At 38.5% G+C, this 26,981-nt stretch overlaps 1 long non-coding RNA gene across 2 annotated transcripts; it reads right to left on the reverse strand.

The window, feature by feature from the left end:
* Window positions 1-1,412: 1,412 nt before the first annotated feature.
* On the reverse strand, window positions 1,413-3,936 carry LOC133801886 (uncharacterized). Of its 2 annotated transcripts, XR_009877048.1 has the most exons (5): window positions 3,385-3,936; window positions 3,069-3,114; window positions 2,652-2,725; window positions 2,297-2,347; window positions 1,413-2,187 (listed from the first exon to the last, which is right to left on the reverse strand). It is a non-coding gene; the product is annotated as an uncharacterized LOC133801886 (long non-coding RNA). The 2 variants fall into 2 exon arrangements; XR_009877047.1 differs by having other exon boundaries at window positions 1,413-2,347.
* Window positions 3,937-26,981: the final 23,045 nt, after the last annotated feature.

The following is a 26,981-nucleotide window of genomic DNA, read 5'->3' on the forward strand; positions in this document are numbered from 1 at the left end:
TCTGACAAGGGTATTTCTAGCCTACAATGATCGAGGATTCCATGGATTTCATTAAGAAATGTCACAAGTGCCAATGATTCTCCAAGATACCTCAAGCAGCCCCAAATGAGCTTAAACAGATGCAAAGCCCATGGCCATTCACAGTTTGGGGAATTGACCTAATCGGATCTTTTCCCATGGGAAAAGGGAATGTCAAGTATGCAGTAGTTGTTGTCGACTACTTTACTAAGTGGGCTGAAGATGAACCACTCACAACAATCACAACCAAGAAGGTGCTGGATTTTGTTGTCAAGAACATTGTGTGCTGATATGGCTTGCCAAAAAAAAGTGTATTAGATAATGGGACACAATTTGACTGCAACCTATTCACCAATTTCTACGAGCAACATGGTATAATGAAGAGCTAATCATCGGTTTCCATCCACAAGACAACGGACAAGTAGAGGTTGTGAACAAAACTCTGAAGGACACACTGAAGAAAAGGCTCAAAGAAGCAAAGGGAGCGTGGCCAAAACAATCACTACAAGAAAATGGGATCTTTACCTACCAATTGTAAGTGTAGGTAAAACTAGTCTAATGGTGGGTAATATGGTTTACCTACCAATATTGAATTGGTAGAGATTGGTAGGTAAAGGTTAGTGGGGAAAGAGTCTTTACCTACACTTATTAATACTGGTAGGTAAAAGAATCAGTGGACCCCACTAAGTTATAAATCAATTGATAAGTCAGCAAATGACGTGTTTGATGATGTGGCATCCTACATGTCTGCTAACATGGTTTCCATAGTTTGTGTCTGATGATGTGGCATCCTACGTGGCATACATCAAAACCGCCACTTGGCATCTTGTGGTTGCTCCATGTGTCAGACAATAATGTATCCACGTGCTACAAGAAATTCGAATAATTATGTTACTTATCCCATTTTTATCGGTTATGTGGTACTAAATGATTGGTCCACGTGACATGTTGTAGTATACTTATTTTTACCTACACTTATTTATTTGTGAGTAAATATAATATTTCTATGTAGGTAATTTTAATTATATATAAATTTTATTTAATATAAATAATAAATAAAAATAATTAATTTGAAAAATATTTAACATTATTAATCAAATAAATTATTTAACTTTAATAAAAAAATAAGCAAACATATATTATACAATATTCATTGCTTATTAAGAAACACATTTCATAAAAAAAATATCTATACATTATTTTTAGGTCATTGAAAACTCAATAATGTCATTTTTCTTGACATTCTTCCTATTCTTCACTTTGGGATCATTGCATGAGAGACTCCTTTTCTCTGACTGAACTTATTGTGAATGTCGATGATGACTTTGCGAGGTGGGGTTCGAATTGGCGCCAGTGAGAAGGACTTTATAATTAATTTCAACAAAATAAATATCCCCAATTTAATCATCATAAGGATTTCAGAAAATATATAACTTATTATTATGGGCATTTACGACACTTGAGATACCAACATATATTAAAAATAAAAATAAAATATGAACACATCAAGTGTCATAATCACCAACATAAAATACGTATATTTATTCTTGAACATCATAGGCTAAAATAATTCAAAGTAACAATGACACCTACCACAACAGATTGCCTAAAAATAAATTAGAATACAAAAATATGGTGCTATGAAACACTAAAGAACTAAACACAACAAACCAGAATAACAAAAAAGGATCAATACATATTATAAAAAATTACTTCAAACAGAACATAAAAAAAATTGCCTCAGAAAAATCAATCATCATAAACCCTTCAAATTATTAGGGATTTAATCAACATAAATCATAAAAGTTACATCAAAGCCACCAAGCCAACAATCCAAAACTCATAAAGCCACAAATTTGAAACTAACTCTTAAAGCCACCACAATTAAATTTTATCGCACAATAAAATCAATGAACATATAAAAAACATACTAAACAAAAAAGATCATGAACTAAGACAAACCAGTCTATGACCTTAGACAAAAACAAAATAGGAAAATACAACTCAAAGCTTCAGAACAGATAAAGCTACAAAAACTTCTGGCCTTGTAGGATCAGTGACCAACAAATCATGCACCAATTTATTTAGCTTTGAAAAATCAGACTTTATCTTTAGAAGCATTGCATACTCATCCATATAAGTCACCAGATACAGATCAATTGATCGAGCCTACATGGACCAATTTCTTCTTTTTATATTAAGGATGGATTTGTCTTCATTTTTTATGAGGGCGACAGAAGAATGAACAAGCAGTCCAGCATAACAAAAACAAGTTTACCTTCTCAAAATTCATAATGGCCTCATCATTTTTTCCAATGATTGCTTCAACCTTCAAAATTTGTGTTACACAGAAAAATAAGTAATCAATGGTAGGATTTAATTGAAGAAACAGAGCAACAAAGAAGGCATATTCTCGTTAATTTTGCATAGAAATAAATCAATATTTAAATTTTTTTTACAGTCACTAACTACATCAGACATTTCTCAACAGGCTCTCAGTAAAAACCAATTCAAATAAGGTCAATACCCACCTCTCAAAAATGAGGATTTTTTTTTTCAAGTAACAAAACAGGCCACAAAAAGCTATCAAATGTAGAATATGAGCTTCGAAATGCAATTCATTACTAACTAACCTTTGCAATCTCAAGTAATAAGTGTATATTATTAGGGAAACACTGTGAAAGATCTGTAAATAGTTCCAGACCACCTGCAAACACATATGAAAAACAAGATGATGTGGTTCAAAATTAGACACTGGCACACTTTTTATTTTTTAGAAGTTGCATTTACTTAGACTTGAACCCGGACCACTTACTAGCACAGCCACTTGAGCTTAGCCTCAAGTGGCTGCACTTAGATCTTGGTTAGATGTTAGAATTTCTAAACTTTGCATGGAGTTTGAAGCACAATAGGTCATGTTTGAATCTCAACAGAATAGATATATGTTGTACATGAAACTTGACTTTTGGTCATTAATTAATTACATATAACTTATCCAAGCAAATATTTTCCTGGTTATCACATATACACATAAAAGGTGGGTTTGTTACCTTTGTAGTCATTTGAAGCAATGCAACACTGGGCCTCAACATACCGCTGCATGGAATATTGTTGTATGAAATGTGTAAGACTATTATAGAGATAACTAGTTCTAGTCTATGCAAAGCTCAAAAGGAAAGTTGTTGGAAGATGAAATGCGCCAGATTAGCAGATAAAAAGGCTTATGCCTTTGTTCAAGTAGCAACTTCCAAAATTCTCCAATGTGTTGTACAAAAGAATGCCGATGGTTAAATATATATATATCATATATGTATATATAACTAATGACTATATACATTAGAAAGTAGCAACTTGTACAGTACTTACTTGAAGCCAATGACTTGAGTCAAAACAATCAAAGGGAGCCCTACCACTTCTGTTTGCAGTCTGGATTGAATAATACAAAGATGATAAATGTTTGAGTGGAAGAATCTTGAATTTTCACAGTCTAAAACTAATAAATTACTTAATAAGCTGAATATAAATCATTCTCTGATAAAGAAACAAACCAGAGGATACAGAGAAACAATCTCTTTGGCAGAAACCCCTAGCTCTGCTAAAACTGTGACAGATCCGTCCATACCCAATGACCTAAAAATCAACTTAAAACATTAAATTATAAACTCAGATTTCAGAAAGGAAAAAAAGAGAAAAAAATGCCTCCATCCCAGACGCACCCACGGCACCGTCGAAGCCACTCCTCTGCTAAGGACCCAGATTGGTGCATCCACTCCTTCGCACCTGAGAGAGGAAGAACGAATGAGAGAATGAGAAAGAGAGGGAGTGCGAGTGCGAGTGATGTGAGAGAGAAGAGTATGCAGTACATAAATTTCAACGTGTTACTGTGAGTGGAAAGGAAAAAAAAATAGAAAAATAAAACTAAACCTAGAGTGTTGATTATTCGGTCGAGCCCCGTCGCCGTCGCTATCTCCGTCGAGACTCCTACGCCAGCCACCTGCAAGAGAATACTTGGAAAGAGATCTGAGAGGTTAGATGTGAGGGAGATAAAAAGACGAGAAAAGAGAGGGTGAGGGTAAGAGAAGAGAGTTGAGGGAATGAGATAGGTTACTTTAGAGAGAATAGAAAAAGGAAATCTGTATTTCAATTGCCGCCATTGGCTCCAAAATTTTGCCACCTATATATATTCATATAATTTAGACTATTCAAGCATAATAATATAATTAATTTTATAAATAGATTAAAGAATAATAAATTTAAATGTTGATATAAAAATTATTATAAATACAAAAGTTAATAATATGAAAAATTTAGAAATAAAAAAAATCTAGTTTTAAAAGTTTTTATGCTCTTTTATTTAACAATTTTAAGGACTTGCTTTTAGAGTCTTTAATACTCTTTTAGGACTCGCAAAGCGAGTCTTTAATACTCTTTTAGGACTCGCAAAGCGAGTCTTTAAAAGTCACAATTCCTAATTTTTCAGCCCATGTGTTTTTAGGACTCCCAAAGCAAGTCCTTAAAATTATTAAATAAAACACTCATTTTTTAGCCTAGATTTTTTTAGGACTCGCATATATTTTTAGGACATTCATTGTGAGTCCTAAATTGTATTTTTTCAGGACTCTCAATGAGTGTCCTAAAAACTCCATAAATATTTTTAAGGACTTGCATTTATGTGCGTGTCCTAAAAAAGTGTCCCGTAAATGGTATTTTGTAGTAGTGAAAAGAAAAAAACGTGGGTAGGTAGAATTTTTAGTTTTTATTTTAATTTTAAATACAAATTTATTATAAATATATTTTATTTATATTTTTCCAACTATGTACACACGTGGCATGCCACATGTTATACAATGTGTACACATTATATTATTTACTCCACATAAGCTTCCAAATAAGCATTTATAATAATAAAATAATATAATGAAAATAAAAAATAGGGGGAAAATTGAGCGGGAATGGTTAAAAAATTTCCCTCCATAATATACGTAGGTAAAGATCATTACCTACTGATATTATTGGTAGGTAAAGCTATGTTCCGAAATATAATATAATGGACTAGCATTTACCTACTAATATTATCTACCAATAAATATTGGTAGGCAAAACATTACTTTTCCTACCAATATATATTGGTAGGTAAAATATTGGTAGGTAAAGATCAGATTTCTTGTAGTGAATTGCCAGAAGTACTCTGGTTGTATAAAACATCTCACCGAACAGCTACAGGCCATACACCATTTTCCTTAGCCTATGGGTATGAAGCCATGTTACATGTTGAGTTATATCCACCATCGCATAGAAGGATGACACATGATAAAAATAGGAATAACCAGTTATTAATGGAGTCTTTGGACTTAGTCAACAAAAGGCGCGAGCAGGCTCAACTACGAGTGGCAGCTTATCAGCAAAAGGTCACTCGATATTTTAACTCTAAAGTACGCAAAAGAAGGTTTGACGTGGGAGATTTGGTACTTAGAAGAGTTTTTCTCACCACTCGCGATCAGGCTGCTGGAGTACTCAGACCAAACTGGGAAGGTCCGTCTCATATTGAAGAAATCCTTCAACTAGGCACATACAAACTTGTTCGCTTAAATGGAGATCTCGTTCCTCGCTATTGGAATGGAGAACACCTGCGCAAGTATTATCAATAAACATTTCCTTTTAAAGATTTGGCTTGTATTAATTTTACTTTTTACAAATTTTTGAAAAAGGGCTGGCCAATTAGATGGTTGGTCGCTTATAAGTGTAAGATCAATAATTTATCACTCGTACAGACACGAATTTTTTTCATTTCATTACGAAAAATAAAAGGAGTTGTGCATAGCCAGTTATTCTTTCCAATTATGGTATTTGTTACAAGTATTTGCTCATTACGTGTGTTATTTTGCTATATTATCCTTGATTGTTTATAAGTACGTGAGTAGTAATATTTGAACTGGTATTGGTCAATGGCAAGTGACCGAGAACCTTAAACTCCTTGATCACTTGAGGAGCATATAAGATACTTAGCGAGCAAAGCATATGCATATCATAAACATATGTAAACACACGAGAAAAATAAGGGAAAGCATACTACGACACTTAGAGTATTTTTCAAAAAATTTCAATTTTGTGAAATCATAATAAAGTGTTATGATAAGTTCGGTCATACGAGCAGATGTTATAATAGCAATAGTAATGTGCAACTGTTATAATATCAAAATGAAATGTCTTTACACCACGAGCAATTGTTGCTCGGATGTAATTAAAAATATTAAAAGGTAAATAAAAATGTCTTAGGCAGCAAATTGTCTCAACACCATGAACAATCTGTTCGGGTGTTTTAATTACATAAACTAAATGTCTTAGGCAGCAGCTGAAGGGGGGTCTTGTTGAGGCCATTGATCGACTGAAGGATCGGCTTCTTCCTCGTCACTGTCGATGCCCCTCGCAAGGAGATTTCAGGAGACTCTGGGCATCTTTTTTCTCCTCTAAGCGAGCAGTGCACTTGGCAAGTTCAGCCTATTTTACCTGCTTAGGAAGATAGTCAAAGTTTTCCCCGAGGTTGTTCTTCCAAAACATATAAAATCAGGTGAAGGTGGCTCCTCAGAACTTCTCCAAGTTTTGGGCATTTTGCTCTTCGAGAAGCTTCACTCGCCCTTCTAGGCTGTTCGCCTCCTTCATGCTTGCCGCCAGATCCTCTTGAAGCTTGGCTGCTTCCTTGTAGTTTGTTTCAAAGGCTTCTTTAAACTTCTCCTTGGCAGCAACAGCCTTAGCCAGATCTTCTTGGCTCTTCTTCAGCTCCTCAGTCAAATTGGCAGCTTTATCTTCAACCGCCTTGGCTTTGTCTTCAGTCGCCTTGCCTTTAGCCTTCCGCGCCTTGATCTCCTCAGCATGTTTGGCGTTAATTTCCTCGGCGTGGCTCCAACCATTGTGTAAGGTAAGAATACCCTGTGAATAGAAGATAGATAACGTTGTCAGAAACAATAAAAAGAAAGTGTGTTCGAATACAAGTAAAAACATTAGGAACTTACGCTGAGGATTTCGTTTAACCCCCGACCAAGGATCTGGTTATGTGGCAGCGAGGAGAGACCAAAAAAAGCTTATTGGCTATGACGGTGTTTGGCTAGCTTTTGAATTCTGTCGTTGGTTGAGCGACAGGCATTGCTCAACGACTCTGATGCCAGAGCCACCTGGTCGTTGGGTACGGCAGTAGGAGGTGGGGAAGGTGTAGTAGTTCTGGAAGGAGAGGGTGTTGGAGGATCTTCTGATCGCATCTGTTTCCTTGAATGTTCTCCGCTGGCATCTCCAGTATTTTTTCTACTCAATTTCTTTGAGCTAGCCGGTTTGCCTCCAGAGGTATAGATGCCGAAGGCGTCATCAGTTTACATGACTACAAGACAAGAAAATGAGCAGATAAGTCAAGAAATAGTTTGGCATGATAAGGAAACAAATTAAAAGGAATTCTAAGTGATATACTCGAACTACAATTATTGGTCGCTACATTATTTACAGAACTACTGCTACATTCACTATCTGCCTCGAAGAAGTCCAAACTAAAACTACTGGTCGTAAATTTAAAGTTTCCATCCCTATCAAATTGATGATAAGGGATAGGCAGTTTATCTAAGTGAAATATCTATGCTTTTCTCATCAGAGGATTCGAGTATAGGACCAGTATATTCAGGTAATTTTTGTTTTCACCTCCCATGGTGGGAAGGGGTACTGGCTAGACGAGTGTTAGGACTTGGTTCCTGAATGGTCACTCCCGTAGGTCGATGTGTTTAGGGCTGTGACACATCTTGTTGCTGCTCGGGGTTTTCTTGTCCTTCGGTGCCCTCTCCAGTGGCACTTCCCACAGTTGATTCCCTCACTTCGTGGTGAGGTTCTAAAAGGCCGACCAGCCTCAAGTTGCTCTCCGTGACCAGCTCCTTGACGTTTTTTTCTATGTTCGTCATGCTGGCCAGGGCTGTGGCTCTTATCTCCATTTCTATAGTGGGGTCAAGTCGATGCCATGGACCTAAGTACAACGCAAGCCAACTAAGAACAAGGGAAAAATGCAAAGTGACTAGATAAATCTCGAACAAAGGTTAAAAGGTTTACCTCCTCATGTGTAGGCCATGTTGTCTATGTTGGGTTGTATGCCCTTAATTAAACCATATTTATTATGTAACACGTTATTATTATCAATAAAAGAAGTAGAAATCCTTTTGTTTATTCAATTGCATTGTTCTCTTGTTTTATTACATGTTTATTCAATTAATAAAAACATTCATAAAATTCTAAACATATGGATAGTTACAATTATAGTGACTAGCTCACAGTGGATTATAGTTGTAATTATATGTTCAAAAGAACGAGTCCTAAGATTAGATCAATGCATTGGATTTTCACTGATTAGGAAATCTGCGATATGATCTACTTACACATTAGGAGTGTGATGTCTTGTCTAAGGCATTGACCAAGTAGATATGATCGGATGTATTTGGTTACATCGAACTAGGATCGATATTGATTATTGATTGATAAATAAGTATCGTTGTTATTGAATCTAATCAATGTCACAATGTTGACCATAGGTTAAGTCGATCTTAATTCTGAGTGATAATATTCTGCTAATTATAATATTTCAATCTTTTGACTTGTTCGTTACCAGCTTACCCTACGGTCTAGCTCATACTTACATCTTGGAGATTTAGTAATGTAATTGAATGGGAGTATTATTCATAGATATGAAATCTATAACTTCTGTATGAGAAGTGAAAAGATGATTTCCTTAATTGCTTTGTTCAAAAGGTTAAATGATTAAGACCTCATTTCTGTGATTAAGTTCACTGAAATATCATTTATAAGGAACTTAGTGGGAGTTAAGGATAAAATACTGATGAGGGGTAAAACGATAATTTTCACCCAGCTTGTTAGTAAGTCATCGATAGAGGATTGACTAACTGTAATGGTTATAAGAATGGATAATACATTTATGGTTTGGAAAATACGTTCTATGAATTCAAGAGTTCAATTCCAAGTCTATAGTGAAGTCACGAGGAATTAATAAGGTAGTGAAATTATTCGTAAGTAAATTCACGGTAACTTATTGGAGCTTGATTTCATGGATCCATGGTCCATGCATCACCTTTGAGTAAATCATCTAGAATGTCTCAATTAATTGATTTAATTATCAATTAGGATTTTTTAAAGTTGCCTAGGTCAATTTTGGAGAATTTATAGAGATATGAGATTTAGAGAATAAAAGAGAATCTTTGGGTAAATTTATTAATATTGATAAATTGGTGCAATATAAATAAATAAAATTAAATCAAGTTTCAAATTATAATTATTTAATTTGAATAAGGATTTAATTAATTAATTAAAAATAAATAAATAAAAGGTTTTGAATTTAGGCCCAATTGGGATTTAAATTCAAAATAAAGGTATTGGGCCCAAGTCCATTTGTGGGAGCCCAAGGCTTTTATCTTTTTGTTTATTATTTTAATTAATTCAAAATTTAAATTTAAATTTAAATAAAGCCCATTAAGTTGTCTATATAAGGAATATGATATCTAGGGTTTTCATAAGTCAATCTCAGTTGATTCATTGGGTAAGTGAAAACCTAGACACTCTAATCATTTCTTAGCCACTATCTCTTCTTATTTTCTAGATCTCTATCTCATGTGTTGAGAACCAGCCCACACTAGTTTTAGGTTGATCAAAGGCTTGGTGAGGAAGACTGTGTTGTTGATCTAGTTCAATCTCTTGATAATAATCTGCTACAGAAAGGAATCAAGGGTTAGAGATATTGAAGGAAAAAATTGTTCCAGTTCTGCTGCGTATTCATAAGTTTCTACATCAATGTGTTTATGTTAATTTACGAATCTGATGTTCATATGTATGTCATGTTATTCTATGTTTCTATTATGTCTTTGGAAAAAATAATAGGAAGTATGCATTTAGATTTAAATTCCAAGATCCTATAGTATGCGACCAAGTCGGTCGTAAAGAAGTACTTTCCTACGTTGGACTTGTAGCTTATGTCACTCAAGAATGTGCGAGCGGATTCCTGGTGGTAGAAGTGGAAAATCCCATGTTGTTTTGATTGGGGTTGGATTTGAGATCAAAATTGTAGTTGATCTCATGAGGAGTAGGCACAGGCCATTTTTTGTGGTTGTATAAGATATAGAGTGCTGAAAGTACTCTATATCCATTTGGAGTTATTTGAAAAGGGGTGACCTTGAAATAATTAGCCACCCCTCGGAAAAAGTCATGTAATGGCAAGATTTCCCCCGCTTCTATATGATACCTCGACCAGGTGCTGTAGGCGCCTTCGGGCACATTTTCCCTCTAGTCGGGTGTAGGTTTCTATAAAGTGATCCCAGGAAGCCCATACTTCTTGGGATACTTAGCCACCATCTTGGTCAATATGACGCTTGGAGGGGTGATGTACCAGGCTACCTCTGCTCGAGAGCCATCACATGGATGAGCCTTGGGTTGGATATCTGGTGATGCAAAATTTAAGGGCTGAAGGTCATTTGAGGGACCCTCAGTATTGGCTCCAGGCTTGCTGGTAGGAGAGTTTGTAGGTTTTCTTTTTTTGTGAGCGATGTGTTTTACACGACCCATATTCGGTTGGTTCTATGAAGGATTGTGAGAAGGACTATTCATAGGGTTTGGGTGTGATGCTAGAGGTTCTGAAAAAGACAAAGAAGGTTGTTCTTGATCCTCGAACAGCAAAACGGATCAAAAAGAAAAACTTTTCAACTCCGAAAACAGGTGGGAAAAATTAGTTTTCTCGAAACACTCAAAATCGAATATTCACTTCGATTCTAGACCTGAAATCAGCGTAAATATACTCCCTGTTTCTTTTTAAACATTGTCATGTACATTATACTGCCTAAAATCCCTACTCTAGCATAGTGATCCTATGTATTTTTTCCTAAACCCGATTACCCAAAAAAATTCTCAAGAACAATATAAACCCAGTAGTGAAAACGTGTAAATCAAAGGCGAAATACATGAAATCTGTTGTAAAAGTAAAAGGAGATTCAAAAACTTACTTGAACAAACGGATTGTTGAAAGAAGTATGAAGGTGGTATTCGAAGTTGATCGAAGAGTACCTTGGGTCGAACTAAAGTTGGGATTCTTGGAGCTTTTTCTTGAGTGTTTTTTAGGAGAGAGAAGACTCGGGTAAAAAATAAAAAGAAGTGAGGGGGCTTATATTTATATTGTTCGGAGTATTTATGTAAAGTAATTATGAGAATCGATTTTCAATGCATAAGGAATCGTAATAACTGTCAAAACATGTCTGGGGAACCGAAAGGGCAATGATGACTTACCTTTTCGAAAAAAGTACTAACAGATGCGATGGGTCAGCTGGATTTCTGGTCAAATAAGTTTATTAAATACTGATCGCATTAAAATAAACTTGGGGGGCAAATGTTTACCCAAAATATTTGCGTGATGACATGGCACGATTGGGGCGCACGTGGATAGCACATGACTAATTATTGCTAAAGACCTGGTCGACCAACGATCAGATTATCAAGAGGAAAATTAAGCTGCTCGATGGGTGCATGGAATATGCTGAACAGCAAGGAAGAAGATGTGCTGACATATACAACCACATTTGTTCGTAGGACCAAATCCAAAATTCAAATGCAGTTATGTTAGATATTTCTAGGATATTTGACTTTCTTTATATGTAAATATTATTATTTATGTTACTATTTAAAATATGCTTGTAACACAAGTTAGGGACATCCCATAGGCCCACATGTACATCCTTGAGCCTATAAATAGGATTCATGGGATTCGTTTAATGGGGGATCATTTTTGTAATCAAGAGAGAAAGATAGTATTTTTATCCACAAACGTGTACTCATCTTCAACCTCGTGTACCCTAGTTCACTGATCGCAGGTTTCAATGTTCTACATTAATAAGAACACGATGTGGACGTAGGTCATTACCATTCTTTGGGGCCGAACCACTATAAATCTGGGTATTTTTTACCTTCTTGAGTTCAATTCAATTTATTTCTATCATTTTTAGTGACTCCCTGTCGTTGACCAAATCGAGAGTCAACAAATGGAATCCATGGTTTCCTAACGGAACGAATATTTGTTCCTTTAAGGGTTAATTCTGGGACTGAATAGTTATTTAGCTCAAATCTATAATATGATTATATATTAATTATTCACTGGTAAATTAATGGTACTTAAGGGACAAGAGGTAATTAGAAGGGTAAAATGGTAATTCTTGATCAGCTCTAAATAGCGAATCAATAAATGGAGGACAAAATTACATTTATTGATTACATCAATGGACTACAAGAGAAAACTCTATAAATATAATTATATAATTACTTAGAGTGTAATTCCATATTTATAGGTAATAATAGAATTAATAAATAAGATTATTGAATTAAAGAGTTTAATTAATAATCTGGTTTATTAGAGCTTCATATTATAGGTCCATGGTCCCGGGGTTGCCTCTGTCCTACATTGTCAAGGGTAAGGATGTCACAAGCAAGATTAATAGAGAAAAAGACTAAATTGCAAGGGATTTAATTTTCCAGGGCAAAGTGATAATTATATGCAATTAATTAATTAACTAATTAGTTTATATTTGTAAAACTTTATATTGGTTAAAATAAATATTAATCAGTGATTGGATTAATATTTGAGAAAGTTAATTATTATCTTATTATAAGATAATTATTCAAACTGATAGATTTTTAAGATAAGCTAATTTTGAATTAACTAATATTTATTTTGGGAATAAATATATTGTCTTGAAATTAATTAAACAAACAAATGAAAAAAATTAGGGAGACAATGTAAGTGGCTCACACTGCTATAGGTCCCACATCATCCTTGTGATTTGAATTTTGAATTTCAAATTAATTTGTTTATTTAATTATTAATTCTAAATTTGATTTAAATAAATAATTAAACTAATAAGTAACTGATCAGTTTTTGAATTAATAAATTTAAAGAAAAATAAAATTGTTGTATTTTTCTTTATAAACCTAAAAAGAAGATTCTTTTTAATTAAGTTGTTATCTTTGTTATCAGACTCTCTAAGAAAAGTCACGATAGAATTTTCTAGGCCTGAAAGTTTAGAACTTTCTACAAGCCTTCTCTCTTCTCCAAACTCTCTAGATCTCTTGTGTTGAGAAAATCTAAAGAGCCTAAATAATCAACATGTGAATCCTTCGTGCCCACACATGTCCTTGTGTGTTAGAGAAATGACTTGGAAAGCTAGGGTGTGATTCTTCACTGGATAGGAATATCATAGATTATACTAAAAGACTCAAGGAATCTTGATAGGCTCCAAGAGGTAATCTCGATTTCCTTGTATGTGTTGAATTAATGTACAAATAAATGTATTAATTATGGATGGTTTTAATGATTTTTTAAAATCCCCCTCCCTAACCTTCTGCTATGCCCCTAATTTAATTCTATTTAATACCAATAGTCGAGCTCACCGAGCCCTTTGCGCACGCGACATGTAATGTCCTCCTAATCCAGGACCGTTACACTATGTACTTTTAAATTGTGTCAGACTTGCTAACCAAGTCATTTGTTTTGAAACGTGTAACTATGGTTAATGTCAAGGGTTAGGGTTAAAAATTTTGGTCAAAAGAACCGTTAACTTTTATTTGAAAAGATTCATACATTCATGGAATCCCAAAATATTGCAACTAAACTTTTAAAAAGGTGTATGTACATCAAAAGTACCATTCAGCCGACCTAAGCAGCAAAAATATGGCTCCTCGGTCGTGGTGGTCAAGCAGCCGTATATGTACACACTGCCATCAAAGCTCTCCAACTCATGGCTGGTCAAGCTTTCCCTTCCCTTTACCTGCACCACAAAGCACCCGTGAGCCAAAGCTCAGCAAGAAAACTCAACATGTGCATAAATAGAACAATACATAATCCCAGATACTTATCTAGCATGTCTAGCTATTATAACCTACAAATACAATTAATCAGTTATAAACAAATGGACATTGGACCAATTTTGGGGCTGCTGCCCTGAATAGTTGACCATAGAGACAACACCGGGGCCTATGCCCTAGCTTTAAGACCATAAAGTCACTTGGTGCCCTCGCCCTTAGCTCTGAATAACTAGCCATAGAGCTAGCCCAACGCCTTTAATTTTCCAACAACCATAGAGTCGGCCAACGTAATAGTACGTTGTTGGTTTAGGCCTAAGCCTTTCAACCAGCACATAGCGCACTTTTGCCGTCCTTGATTAATAATTCAAGCCCTGATCCAAGTATTTATGCTTTCATACAGAAGCATATATGAATAGGCATATCCCAACAAAACAAGCACGCGTGCATGATAATCACATAACACCTTCGAACAATCATTCTCACAATACTAATTGTTTACCCAAAAAATGGCTCCTGATGATGTGGCAAGAATTTCTTACACATGGTTGGCACGTGGTAGTTCTGAGTGAAGGGATCCTGTTCGATCATCGACCAGATAATTGTTGATTCGTCAAGTCTCGCGGTTAAGTGCGACCAGTCTGGTCGCATACTTCCATTTACTTCCTTTGAGATACGCAATCTTGTAATAATTACATTCATTATATTTCCTTTTATTACATTGATACGCTGATCTTAATTTTAATTAAGGTCCATCGGCCCATGTAACCCTCTTGAGCCTATAAATAAGAATGAGAGGGCTCAAGGAGGGGGGACTTTTCTTTTGAATTTTTAATCTTTGGATTCAGAGATAAAAGCATAGTGTGATTATCCACCAAAATTATAATTCTCCTAAGACTGGTGAAACTCAAGAACCCTAGTTATTTGATCACAGTATTGGGATTCCATATCAATAAGAACACTAAGTGGACGTAGATCCCACTTAGTTGGGGCCGAACCACTATAAATCGCTTATGTCACTTTTTTTCCATTTGATTCTCTTCTTGATTTCCTTTTTTCTCTTTGTCGTCTATTTGACTCCGTGTCGTTGACCAAAGCAAGGGTCAACATTTTGGTGCTTTTATTGAGAGCTTATTCAGAATACTTCAAGGAGATCAAATGGCTAAGACATCCAAGAGAGCTGGACAGACTTCTGTCGCCGCATCCACTCAGCCTCCTCCTCCAAATGTGGCTAAGAATGAGCCACACTTGGATTTTGAGGAGGAAGAAATGGACTCGGAAACGTTGAGGACAACACTAAGTGTGTTGCAGGATGAGTTGGCCAATCAAGCGAATGTGGCGAAGACCTTGGCTCAACAACAGAGGGAGATTGAGCGTCAGTGTCAGGAGCTGAATGAGCGGCAGCCGGACATGGACCATCGGCAGAGAGATGCCATGGCCGCTCTTGAAGCAGCCATGCAGTTGGCCCGAGGACAAGCTGCACCGGCCTCTCAACCGGATCAGCCACCAAATGCACCATCGCAGCGGGCCCCAAATCTAAGTCCTCCGCTCCAGCCAGCAAGCCCTCAAAGGCTGGAGCAACCATCTGTTGCTCAATAGGATGTCCCAATTCAGGGTCCTGAGCAGCAGCCACCTTCTCAAGCTAGTCGAGGTAATCCCCAGCGCCAGAGGCAGAATAGGTTCGGGCAGCCTCCCCAAAGACCTAGATGCCCATGGAGCGATGAGTCAAATCCATCGAGCAGGGGGCAGCATCCTTCTGCTAACAGAAGGCACAACGAATCAGGCTCTGCGGTAAGAGGCCCCCCACGGCACAATAATGCACAGGGACCCATTGACCAACACAGGCCTCCCCACAACGCTCAGGAGATGCCAGCCAAAGGAGGAAACAGTGTGACCAACCGGTTGCGCCATAGTCGATCGCAGTTTAGGGTTGGCCATGACTATAATGAGGTTAATTCTGGTAGGAGGAATGCTGGTCGAGGGTGTGAGGAAATAGGTGGAGACAGAAACCCCCCACCGAGAGAAAATAGGCCTACAAGCCATAACGCTGTGGGGCAGCCTAGACAGCATAACGTCTTTGATCGGCTGGGCGCTAGCGAAAAAAGGCTCAGATATGATGACATGAGGGGCGTGCTCAATGACAGGTGTGAGAGGCATGATGAGTACGCTCCTCCAGCACCAGTCGCCCCAATGATCCCAGACGTTGTACAGGCCCAAATTGATGCACTGAATCAGGCGGTCCAGCAGCTGGTGGGAAACCGGACATCCCACATTAAGTATGATCGGAGAAGAGGCACTCCGTTCATACAAAGGATAGTTGTGGCTGAAACCCCCAGCATGTTCAAGATGTCAGTGCTTCCAAACTTCGATAGGTATGGGGACCCAGTATCACATGTAAACAAGTTTGAGATACAGATGGATATTCAGAAGGTATCAGACGATGCTCGCTGTAGGATCTTCCCCACCATCCTATCAGACACCACGCAGGAGTGGTTCTTTAAATTCCCTCTTACTAGTATAGTATCATGGGAAATGTTCGTAAAGGAATTTTACGGACAATTCTACGCTGGTCGCATACACCCCACTGAGGCCAACCAGCTGGTCGAGATACGACAGAAGGATGGAGAGCCCTTGAAGGAATAAGTTCAATGTCTTATGCGAGTGGTTGCTGGAGCTAAAACAGTGGGTGACAAGGGAAAAATGATGGCCTTAACTGCTGGGGTTAGGCACCATTCTCCCCTCTGGAACAACCTAAGAAAGAATGGGGTAAAAAGTACCCATGATTTCTTGATCGAGTTGATTGATACATCAAGTTCGAGGACGTGATTGTCAACGAGGGGAAATCTCCTACGAAAGACAAGGGACCAAAGGAAGATCTCGTCAAAGCTGCCAACGGGTCAGATAAATCCAATGGCAACGACAAAGGCAACGGGAACGGAAATGGTAAGAATGGTGGGAAAAGGGCGAACAATGATCCATCCACGTCCAAAAATAAACGCCCCAAAGGCAACAGATACGAGCCGAGGTTAACCAACTATACGACCCTTATCGAGAGTAGAGCAGAGGTCTACCAGGAGAACAATGCCAATGTCCCTTATAAGCGACCAGCACTTATAAGAAATGATATCTCCAAGAGAGATACAACAAAATTCTGTCGTTTTCACAACGACTACGGACATGACAACAATGAGTGTAACCAGTTGAAGGATGAGATTGAGTTCTTTATCAAACAGGGAAACCTAAGGAGGTATGTACGAGCCACAGGAGGGTCTCAGCAAAGGCTCAAGGAGGCCACAAGTAGGCGCCTGCACGTCAATGCTCGCCACTTTTACAGTAAGCTCTTGTGGCAGGTACGTTACTCACCATCTGTGGTGGCCCACACCTTGCAAGAGATAGTGGGAAGGCAAGGGAAAGATACGCTCGGACCTTACGCCACGACCAGGACATCGAGATGATGAGTGTGGAGGATCGAGCACCTAAAAAAGCTCAAACAGAGGAGGAGTTAATAACATTCTCTGAAGACGATGCTCAGCACGTACGATTCCGACACTCGGATCTGCTAGTCATTGACGTCCAGATTGCCAACATGATGGTTAAGAGGGTGTTGGTAGACACAGGGAGCTCAGTCAACGTATTGTAAAGTCTTCACTGGAGAGAATGAAGTTGTCCGTCAAGGACCTGGAGCCATGCAACCAACTCATATATGGTTTTTCTGGCGAAGGGCTCGCGCCGACAAGGTCGATTAGGCTCCCAGTTACAGCAGGAACTGCACCTGCAAACAGGACATTACTCACTGCTTTCATAGTAGTTGATTGCCCTTCTGCATGTAATGCTGTAATCGAAGGCCTATTCTTGTCGACCTGCGAGCTGTAACCTCGATTTGGCACCTTTCCATGAAATTCCCAACTGACGCAAGGGTAGGATACGTATTGGGGAACCAATGAGAAGCAAGGGCATGCTACAACGCCTCGATATCTAAGGCAAAGAAAGGTGGATCAAGGAAAACTACCGGAAAAGAGTTGCAAACGGCCAATGAAGTGCAAGCCCAATCAGGTGATTGTGTCACCAAATAGGATGTTGCCCAAAGTGAGGATAGAGATTTTGATCCTCACTTTAGGGATTGTGATGAAGAAGTAGGACCCATCGAGGACCTCAAAGAGGTCCAACTCGATGAAGCAAATCCGACCAGGGTTATGAAAGTCGGTAAAAACTTAGAGACAACAACAAAACAAAAACTGGTGGAATTTTTAAAGAAGAACCAAGAAGTATTTCCCTAGTCGCATAAATACATGGTTGGGATAGACCCGGCAGTTATCAGCCATGTCCTGAAAAGAAGGCTGCTCGACAAAGACAGATCAAAAGCTTTGAAGGAAGAAGTTGAGAAGCTAAAGGAGAATGAATTCATCAGGGTAGTGTTTTATCCATCGTGGGTCTCTAATCACGTACTAGTACCCAAGCTGAATGGCAAATGGAGAACATGCGTGGATTTCACAGACCTAAATAAAGCTTGCCCTAAAGATTGTTTCCCACTCCCTAGAATCGACCAGCTAATCGATGCCACTGCAGGACACGAGATCCTATCATTCATGGATGCATACTCCGGGTACAATCAGAATAGTATGCATCCACCTGATGAGGATCACACTAGCTTTCGGACTGATACAGAACTTTACTGTTACAAGGTGATGCCCTTCGGTTTGCAAAATGCTGGTGCGACTTACCAGCAACTAATCAATCACATGTTCAAGGAGCTGATCAGTACAAACATGGAAATATATGTTGATGACATGCTGGTTAAGTCGAAGAAGGCAGAAGGACACATAGGAGACTTGCAAGAATACTTCAATGTAACGACCCGAATTTGCTAATCGGGCTTAGGGCCTTGATTAGTGTGCCTGGAGGGCAATAAATGATTTAATATGCTTTAATGTGTTAATGGGTGAATTAATGTGAATATATGATAGTGATGCATGTTTAGTGAGTTAAATGTGCATGTGGGCCCCGTCTGGTTATTAGGGGCATGAATGTGATAAATGTTATATATGTGATATGTCTGTGCAACACGATCCGAGACAGTCCTGGGGAGCGCTTAGCCAGAGAGTCACAACGGGGTTGAGATTCAGACTCGGGGTGAGTCGAGGGGTAATTTGGGTACTAGGTGTGTTATGGGATTATCGGGACAAGAAAATAAATATTTTGAGATATATTTGAGGATAGAATGTCTAGGCGAGAATACTGGGGAAATTTACCATTTTGCCCTCGGGGACGTTTTGGTACCCCGAGCCTTGAGGTAACCCTTTAGACTTAAATCAAGTAAAACATAATAGGGGAATAGTTTAGAAACTTTAGAAACCGACTCATATTTCCTCCCAACTGAAGATAGTTCTTACTTCTCTCTCTCTTTCACTCTTTAAGGAAAACTCTAGGGAAACCTAAGGGAAATCAACTTAAAGCTAAAGGTTTTCAGCTGGGGAAATCTAAGGGAACTTGAAGTTTGAAGATTGAGGCATAGGGGGAACTGGTTCAGAAGCTTAATTCAGTAAGAGGTAAGTTCTAATTATTAAGATTTGGTCTTGAATTTCTGTTGGTTTTGAGGATTGCATGTTGGTCAAGTTTGCTCTACTTTTGGGTGCCTTGGCTGAGTTTTGGAGTAGGATTCAATGGGGTTTTAGTGCTGTTATTGAGCTGGAATGATGGTGTTAATTATCTAGGATTGTTAGTCTAGTTTTGGTGAGGATTGGCTTGAAGAAAAGGCAGAAAACTGATGAGGAATTCTGGGTTCGGAGGTGAGAGCCGAGACCCTAGGAGGGGTGCGCGCGCGGCCTTGGGAGGCCGAGAAGTTCATGCGCGCCGCGGCACCTGGGGGGCCCGCCGCGGCCCGTGTGGGGATCAGTGAGGTGCTAGCCGCTGCTCTTGTGGGTGGGGCTGCGGCCCTTTATGCCAGTTTGAGTTTTAAGGGTATTTTAGGCTCGGGATAGATTTTATCACCTGGATTGATAAAATTCAAGGATCCAGAGGTCAGGGTTATGGCTCTAAGTTATTTATTGGATTAGAATTTGAAGGATGGACATTGTTAATGTGTTGTGACTAGGGTTTCAGTGAGGCTCACGTTAGAGGACTGTGCTCGGGGCATCGGTGCTCAGAAAGCTCGGAACTCAGGTAAGATAACCCTTGTTCCCATAGAGCATGTGTGCAGGGCTGAGCCCAATGTGTTTGAATAGAATTGATATGTAGGGCCGAGCCCAATATGTTAGAACTGCGGGGCGTAGCCCTTTATCTGATTATGCTAGAATTCTGTACTTGCTTGTTATGCTATGTATATTATGATGTGAATGGTCGGCTTGAGCCGGGAATGGTGTAGACCGAGAACGGCGAAGGGCCGGAAACGGCATTAGGCACGTTGAGTGTAAGGCCGAGAACGGCAAGGGGCTGAGAGCAGCGTTGAGCACGTGGAGTGCGAGTTGTCAGGGCGAGTCCCTAGAAGGATACCTGGGATATCCTCACAGCGTGGTCCACGAACCCAGGGCTTGGTAAACGCCTGGGACGGCTAGGCCGTATGTGTTTAGCCATTGGTGGCCTCTTGATATGCTTGATATATGTGTTGCATATGTTATCTGTTTGTGGGTTTTCTTGCTGGGCTTCGGCTCACAGATGCTCTGTGGTGCAGGTAAGGGTAAAGAGAAGATCAACCAACCATGAGTACAGCAGGCGTGAGGCGGCGTGTACATGTTTGGCCAGTTTGGCTGCCACAGCCAGAGGATTTTGGGAGATGCTTGTAAATAAACCTAGATTTTGTCGTCTAGCCGACTTGGTTCAATTTATATGTTGTAAATATTTCTAAACTGTATTTTGGGATCCCAAGTGTAAAACTTTTATAATTTTCTGTGGAAATTACTATTTCTCAAGTCTTTCCTTTGTTTATGGCTTAAGTATACTGTTTGACTTAAAACCTCGATTAGCGAGTTGAAAGCACGTTTTTAAACTCACTTAGTAACGGCTCTAAGGAAGTAGGGCGTTACATTCAATGTCTTGAATAAATATCAGATGAAGCTAAATCCCCTCAAGTGTTCCTTCGGAGTTGGATCGAGGAAATTCTTGGGACTTATAGTAAACTCACCAGGAATTGAAGCTAATCCCGAGAAGATGAAGGCCCTAGTCGATATGAAATTGCCAGCAAGAATCAAAGTTGTTCAAAGTTTAACCTGAAGGATTGCTGCTCTAAGTAGATTTATCTCCAAATCAACGAACAAGTGCATCCCATTTTTCAATCTACTTAGAGGCAACAAGAAATTCGAATGGACGGAAGAGTGCGAATAAGCTTTTCGAGCTTTAAAGATGCACATGTCTCAGCTACCTATTCTATCGAAGCCAGTTGATAGAAACCCTGTTCATCTACTTGGAAATCACAGAATATGCTACTAGTGATGTTCTAGTAAGAAAGGAGGAGAGTGTACAAAAGGTCGTGTATTATGTAAGCAAAAGTTTAATAGGAGCAGAACTGCGATATCCTCCTATTGAAAAGTTAGCCTACTACTTGATTTTAGCCTCCAGAAATTTGCGGTCATACTTCCAAGCTCACCCAATCACAGTTTTAACCGACCAGCCTCTACGGCAAGTTCTGCAGAAGCCGCAGGCCGATTATTAAATGGGCGGTGGAACTTGGGCAGTTTGATATCTCTTACTTACCACGAGCAGCAGTAAAAGGACAAGCGCTGGCCGAATTCGTTGCAGAGCTCACTGGGCTTCCAGACAACGAGCAAATAGAAGTGCCTGAACCTCAAAGCCAAGCTCCCTCATGGAAGTTGTTCATGGATGGTTCTTCTAATGAGCATCACGCTAGAGCCGGAGTGATTTTGATAACGCCTGAAGGGCATCGATTTCACTGCGCGATTAGATTCAACTTCACGGCTTCTAACAACAAAGCCGAGTATGAAGCTCTACTCGTAGTTTTATGGTTAGCCAGAGACATGCACATAAAATTGCTTGAAATATACAGTGACTCCCAGTTGGTGGTTAATCAAATTAATGGGGAATATCAAGCTCGAGGTCTGAAGATGGTTGTCTACCTGAATAAAGCAAAAGATTTGTTGGCCTGGTTCGAACGCTATACTCTTCAGCAAGTACCTCGCGATTAGAACTCAAACGCTGAAGATTTGGCCAAATTAGAGAGTGCCAAGGATGCTGACACCCTGAATATTGTACTTGTTGAACGACTTTCCGTACCAAGCATCCAAGTGGAAGAAACCTCTCTGGTGATTCAGGTGGCAGATACATGGATGGCACCCTTCATTGAGTACTTGACGCATGGTGTGTTGCCTACGGACAGAAACAAAGCCAGGACTCTTCAGCGGCAGGCTGCTAGGTTCATCCTGGTCGACAAAATTTTGTACCGAAGAGAATACTCTATGCCGCTCCTCGGTTGTATTTCAAAAGAAAAGGCCAAAGAATTAATGCAAGAGGTCCATGAAGGTTTCTGTGGAATTCACGCTGGGGGCAGAGTTTATCAAAGAAAATCCTAAGGCAAGGGTACTTATGGCCAACAATGAATGAAGATTCGATGAAATTTTTGCGAAAGTGTGATAATTGCCAGAGATTCTCCAAAATTCCACGAGCATCCCCTAATGAGCTAAAGCAAATGCAAAGTCTGTGGCCATTCGTAGTATGGGGGATAGACCTAATTAGATCTTTGCCCACAGGGAAAGGCGGCATCAAATATGTCATGGTGGTTGTTAATTACTTCACAAAATGGGCCGAGGCTGAGCCACTTGCAACCATAACGACCAAGAAGGTGTTGGATTTTGTGGTCAAGAACATTGTGTGTCGCTATGGATTGCCAAGAAAAATTGTCTCAGACAATGGCATGTAGTTCGATAGTGATCTATTCACAGATTTTTGCGAGCGGCATGGAAGTGTCAAAAGCTTTTCTTCAGTTGCTCACCCTCAAGCAAACGAACAAGTCGAGGCAGTCAAAAATATTCAAGAACTCAGGAACTCATATTCAAAAATGGAGATAAAAAAGATATTGCATGGCATATCAACAACTGAAAAGTTTGAGAAATTTACTTGTATAGAGGATGGAGTAGAGTTCTGAGATGCTAAGTCGATTTGGCTGGGCAGGAGCTTCGTGGATCATCAAGAACCGTCTGGGTTTCTGGAGGTTTTGCGCCTTGTTCTTCGGTTTTCTTGAGGATAAAGGTAAAACGTAAAAAGTGAAAATTGATTCTGAGGGATTATTTATATTAGTCGAGGAGCAGTTACCGAGGTAATCATGAAGGGTAACTTTTCAAGGCATGGGGAAGTGTAATAGCCGTCAAACTACTTTCGGGAAACCAAAAAGACGTGATTAGTTGCCTTTTTTGAGATGGTGTGGACGGCTCTGACAGATTTGATGGGGCATGCGAAACATCGGTCACCTAAGTTTACTTTATGCTGGTCGTAGTAAAATAAACTTGGGGGGCAAAATGTTTACCCAAAAAATGGCTCTTGATGATGTGGCAAGAATTTCTTACACGTGGTTGGCACGTGGTAGTTCTGAGTGAAGGGATCCTGTTCGATCATCGACCAGATAATTGTTGATTCCTCAAGTCTCGCGGTTAAGTGCGACCAATCTGGTCGCATACTTCCATTTACTTCCTTTGAGATATGTAATCTTGTAATTATTACATTCATTATATTTCCTTTTATTACCTTGATATGCTGATCTTAATTGTAATTAAGGCCCATCAGCCCATGTAACCCTCTTGAGCCTATAAATAAGAATGAGAAGGCTCAAGGAGGGGGGACTTTTATTTTGAATTTTTAATCTTTGGATTCAGAGATAAAAGAATAGTGTGATTATCCACCAAAATTATAATTCTCCTAAGACTGGTGAAACTCAAGAACCCTAGTTCTTTGATCACAGTATTTGGATTCCATATCAATAAGAACACTAAGTGGACGTAGGTCATTCCCACCTAGTTGGGGTCGAACCACTATAAATCGCTTGTGTCACTTTCTTTCCATTTGATTCTCTTCTTGATTTCCTTTTTGTTCTTTGTCGTTTATTTGAATCTGTGTCGTTGACCAAATCAAGGCTCAACACTAATCATACTTATTTAATGGGGCCTCATGCCCTAATCACGGAATTCATACAATAAACATGAAACACTTAAGCTGTTGGGAAAACTCATACAGGATCTTTATTTATTTTCGTGTAGATCTAATATTAAACAAATTAATATGAGATAACCTAGAACATGTTTCTAAAATTGAATTCAAAGAGGAACAAAGACAAGAATACTTACAGTATACGCAGCGGAATGAAAGAGTCCTTCCTTCAGTTTCTCTAACTCTTGTATCCTCTCTGTCGCAGAGTATTATCAAGAAACTGAATCGATCTTCTATTTTCTTCACAGTCTTCCAATGTATCCTTAGAATCACCAGGACTAGTGTGGGAAATTCTCAACATATGAGATAGATATAGAGAGAAGAAGAGAAAATAACAAAGAGGCTTAGAAAATGACTTGTGTTTGGAGAGAATCTAAAACTATCAGAAAACCAGTGATTAAACTTATGCTTTGATTTCTCTCTAAGCACTCCTTTTATAGACTCAATTAGGTCGTTTAATTTAATTAAAAATCAATAAAATAATAGTTATTTTAAAGACCTAGGTCAAAATTATCATGGGCTTTAGGCCCATGAAATTTCCCATTTGATTATAAGCTCAATGGACTTAAAATCAAGGCCTGTATTATTTTCTATTGATTTAATCAATTAAATAATTATTTAAATCCCTTATCAAATTAATTATTTATAATTTGAACCTTGATTTAAACTTATTTATTACTTTAGATACCAATTATCTTAATTAATAAATCTTCAATGATTTCTCTTTTCTTCTCAAAATTACATAACTCTGTGAAACCATCCAAAATTGACCTGATCAACTTTGATAATTCTAAATGATAATTAAATCAATTAATTGAGACTATCTAGATGATTTTATCCAAGGTAAAATGGGGACCATGGGCCTATGCAATCAAGCTCCAATAAGTTATCATAAATCTAACAAACAAATTTACTAACTTATTAATTCCTCGTGACTCCACTATAGACTCGGAATTGCACTCTTAAATTAATAGAACGCTCTATAACAAATATAGATATGCTATTAATTATCCATTGTTACAACCATAATTGTCATTCAATCCTCTGTAGACGGTCTACAATGAAATAGGACTAAAATATCGTTTTACCCCTCTTTGTATTTTATCCTTAAACACTTAGTTCCTTGTAAATGATATTTCAGTAAACTAATTTAATTACTGAAATGAGATCTCTATCATTTAACACCTTGAACCAAACTAAAAGGAAACCATCATTTCACTTCTTCATCAGAAGCTATAGATGTTCATATCTATGATTAACAGTCCCACTCAATTGTACTACCGAGTTCCCAAGATGTAAGTATGGGCTAGTCTATAGGGTAAGCTGGTAACGAACAAGTCAAAGAACTCAAATAATACAATCAGTTAGAATACTAACCACTCATAATTGAGATTGAATTGACCTATGGTCAACTATATGATATGACTAGAATAGATAATAACTGTATGTTTACTTATCTTATCAACTATCAATATCGGTCCTGTCCGATGTAACAAATACATCTGATCTTATCTACTTTGCTAATGTTTTGAAAAGAATATAACACTGTAATGTGTAAGTAGATCATATCGTAGATTGGCAAGTCAGTGTAAATCATGTGCAGTAACTAATCTTAGGACTAACTTATTTTGAACATATAATCATATTTATATTCCATTGTGATTACGTCACTATAAATAAGATTAGCTATATGCTCTGGATTTAATAGAAGTTTATATTAAAGAAATAATCATGAAAATAAAACATGTGAGCAAAGTGATTGAACAAGTCAAAAAATGATTTCTATTCTTTTATTGATAATAAAATGAGATTACAAAGAATTTAGGTTTTGATTAGGGCATAAAACCCCAACATAAGCAAGTATCAACCAACATGTGACACAATAGCTTAAACATAAATGTCCTCAGGGCCCAAGCCCTAGTCATGACAATTGATAACAGTCAAGCCAAGCCCTAATCACATATAACACGTATTGGGTGCAATTTTTTTACCTCAGGTTCGAGTATAGCGTAAAATAAGAACGACTCTCGAGCACGATCCCGGTTCCGAGCCCCTAGCGATAACCTAGTCACAACCATAATATAGGATTCCATCAATAACGAGTAAATAAAGGCTTCCGTACCGAGTCCTAGCCTCCGAGGCCTTGAGTTCCACTAAACTGGGTAGGGAAATCAATCTTGAGCCCTAAGGAAAAGGTTCCCACTTTTAAAAACTCCCCAAGGCCAAAAATGCCCAGGCGGGCCGCGACCTGACCCTAAGGGTTGCGGCGTGCCCCCTCCTATCCGAGAGCCTGCCCCTCTATCAAAGGGACGCAGGGCGCAACTTTCCCTTGAGGGTTACAGCGCGCCTCCCAGACAGAGACCTCCCAAGGCCTGGGTTCAAGCTGAATCGCGGCCCCTCAAGAACAGAGCCCCGACTTGGCCCTGCGAACCCAGATTTTCACACTTCCAACAACCAAATTCAATCCAAACTAACCCAATTTCAGCCCAAAACCATAATTCAATTACCACAATAATTATAACATCTTTCCAGCAGCAAAGCCCCACAAAATTCTAGTCTTAAAACTCACCAATGCACCAATTCCAATTCTTGAGCTAAAAGGTTCAAAACACTTTAAAACATCCAAACCAACACAGAATTTTGATGGAAAACATGATCTAGAGCTTACTGCAACTGGAAGTTAGTCTCTCAAGTTGCAACAAAACTAATCCCCCAAGTTTAGACCTTCAATCTCCAAGCTTCAGCTAGAATTCTCCTTTAATTCACAAGGAATTCCCTAGGAAAGTTGAGAGAAAAACAGCAAAAGGGGAAGAGAAAGGAGAGAGTAGGTTTCTAAGAAGTGAGCTCCTTGAAGTGTTTACGTGTTCTGTTTTTGTTTCCTAAGACTTAAGTGACTTAAGCTAATCCCGAGGCTCGAGGTACCAAAAATGCCCCTGAGGGCAAAATGG

This window comes from Humulus lupulus, chromosome 9, assembly GCF_963169125.1.
Source record: "Humulus lupulus chromosome 9, drHumLupu1.1, whole genome shotgun sequence".
Classification (NCBI taxonomy): Eukaryota; Viridiplantae; Streptophyta; class Magnoliopsida; order Rosales; family Cannabaceae; genus Humulus; species Humulus lupulus.